Consider the following 2,470-nt stretch of genomic DNA (forward strand, 5'->3'; position numbering starts at 1 on the left):
CATCATTTTTTCCATATACATAAGGGATTCACTCTGCACTCTGGGGAAATAATCTAAATGTTTGACTTTATTCTTTTTTTTTTTAACCACTAAATGCAGTTTTTCTGGGTAGTGTCATTCACTATCAACAGACCTAGGTGTAGGCTAGATCTAGATATGGGCATCACAATACAAAGTACCTTGTCTCTCAATACACCTCTGTGTGCTCACATTTACAAAATACAGTGGTTGCTTAATTTGGAAAAAAGCAAACTGGGAAATATAGTAATTACTTATCTGGAACAGTGATGAAATCTTGGTGAGTGAGATTCATATAAGAGAGGAACTTATTCAAGCACTAGATCCTAAGTCTGGGAGGAGTTTCCTCTTTCATTTTTCTGTTTGACTATCAGCATCACTTTCTTGTCCCTCGTCTTTCTGGGTGCAACTGAAGTGGGTGTTGTTGGAGAACCATACTTTGCTCTGCCCTCTTCCATTTTGCGCAAAAGAAATCCTCTTAAAATAGTTGAAGGGCCCACATCAAAGTTTTTTTTTTTTTTTTTTTTTTTGTGAGACTATACCTGTTTGAGGCTTCTTGGATTAATCATCTGTTTTATTTCCAATCTATTTCATTGTCAGCAATTCTCTTTCTTTCCTACCTTCCAGATACTTCCTAACTGTAGTTCTTCAGTCTGAATTATTTCTTTGATTTCTAGGCCTTATGGTTTTTCTCACTGAAGCTGTGGGTACCCTGAAGCTGTCTGAAATGTTAATTTTGACTGAGAAGGCAGGCAACATTCCTGAAGATTTCTTCTCCATAAGGCTAAACTCTGTTTAACTGAAATGACTTAGTAGGCTTTTGTTGTTCAAAGACTTTTCAGAGTTTATCTTTTGCCTATTTAGGAGCTGGAGGCAATCGGATTTTATAATTTTTTTTTTTGCTTCTGCCTCTCAGACTAGTCAATTCATGTTATAAGTCATCCTCTCTTGTAAAATTTTCACAGACTCAACAATTATCAGCCAGTAAAGAATCTAAACATTGCAAGCTCCCCTTGAATCATCTGGATTTGCTAATGCTATTTGCTGTGAGACATGAGCCTCCACCTTTGCTAGTTTAATTACCTATTTTTGAAATTATTCCTGGGTGATGGATGTTTTTGGTTTCTTCTATCGATGTGTTCACCCCTACAGTTGTCCAGGAGAAGGGAAGAGCTCATGAACATGGTTCATTAGCTGATCAAATGTCTGTGAAGATAGTAACATGCATTTCTAAGATCTGGAAGAATCATCCACTATGGTTAGAACCAATCTCTAGACAGAGGATCCTGACTTGTATAAAAGTGGAAAATTCAAGTTGAGAAAGGCAGACATTCATTCATTCTTTTGTTTTCAAACATAGATGAGACTACTTCAAGTCCTTCTTGCCTTCACTTTCCTATGATGATGAAATGTAGCCTGGAATTGTGAGCTGAGATAAAGTGCGTCTGGGAAATGTATTCTTTGAACTTTTAGCCACTTCCTTGCAAACAAGTCCATTATGTACAAAGGGCAGGAAAATTTTTGATAGCTGTGCATTTGTACACAGTTGTAGGGAAATGAAGACGAATCAACTACACTGAGACTTTTTTCCTGTTGGATATAAAATGCTCTGTGTTAAAAAATATTTATTTTCATCAGCCGGGCAGTGGTGGTGTATGCCTTTAATCCCAGCACTCGGGAGGCAGAGGCAGGCAGATCTCTGTGAGTTTGAGATCAGCCTGGTCTACAAGAGCTAGTTCCAGGACAGGAACCAAAAAGCTAAGGAGAAACTTTGTCTAGAAAATCAAAAAAAAAATATTTATTTCCAAATTCTTTGTTAGTGCTTTCACACTTTATCAGCACCAAGAAAGATATTTTCTCTCTCTTCTCTGTTTGATAATTTGTGTTGAGTATAACTGAAACAGTAGAGTAGGATTTTTCTTCTAACATAGAAGATGTTTTAAAAATGTAAGTGGTCTGAATGTTGTAAATTTTAGTTGCAGAAAATATTCTATAGCTCACAACACCTTCTCCTTTGTGTGGGCATGGTCTCCTGTGACCTGACTTTTGGACACACTGAATCAATCACCTTTATAGAAACTGGGCCACATAATCTCTTAAAAGACTGGAATGTGAGACTCTGCTCTGCTCCCGGACAGGATGGACGGAGGCTAGAATCTTCCCGCACACAGGTTATATCATGAACGACCTAATTAATGATGCCCCTATTCAGCAGGAAGCAGTTTGGAGAGAAAAAACTACGCCCATGTTCCCAAATATGGTTTATAAATGTTCTTTTACATTTAAAGGGGGATATGATATAGATATGAATAATTTGCATTGGTATGGATTTTATGGTCAATTTTGTTATATGTATATGTATTTTTGATCTTGATTAAGGTATTGTGATTGTGTAGTTCATTTAAAAATGTAACGTATAATTAGGAAATATAGGTTGTTAATGGATAATCAT

The 2,470-nt window shown here is 36.6% G+C and overlaps 1 long non-coding RNA gene across 1 annotated transcript in view; it reads left to right on the top strand.

Moving 5' to 3' along the window:
- The first annotated feature begins 2,192 nt into the window (after window positions 1-2,192).
- The window catches only part of LOC126503159 (uncharacterized), a 1,076,305-nt gene continuing 1,076,027 nt past the window's right edge, over window positions 2,193-2,470 (top strand). Inside the window, exon 1 of the long non-coding RNA XR_007592187.1 lies at window positions 2,193-2,354. This is a non-coding gene — a long non-coding RNA (uncharacterized lncRNA). The remainder of the gene's footprint in view (window positions 2,355-2,470) is intronic.

Source organism: Alexandromys fortis, unplaced genomic scaffold (assembly GCF_014885135.2).
Source record: "Alexandromys fortis isolate MF-2015 unplaced genomic scaffold, M_Fortis_MF-2015_v1.1 scaffold_43, whole genome shotgun sequence".
Lineage (NCBI taxonomy): Eukaryota > Metazoa > Chordata > Mammalia > Rodentia > Cricetidae > Alexandromys > Alexandromys fortis.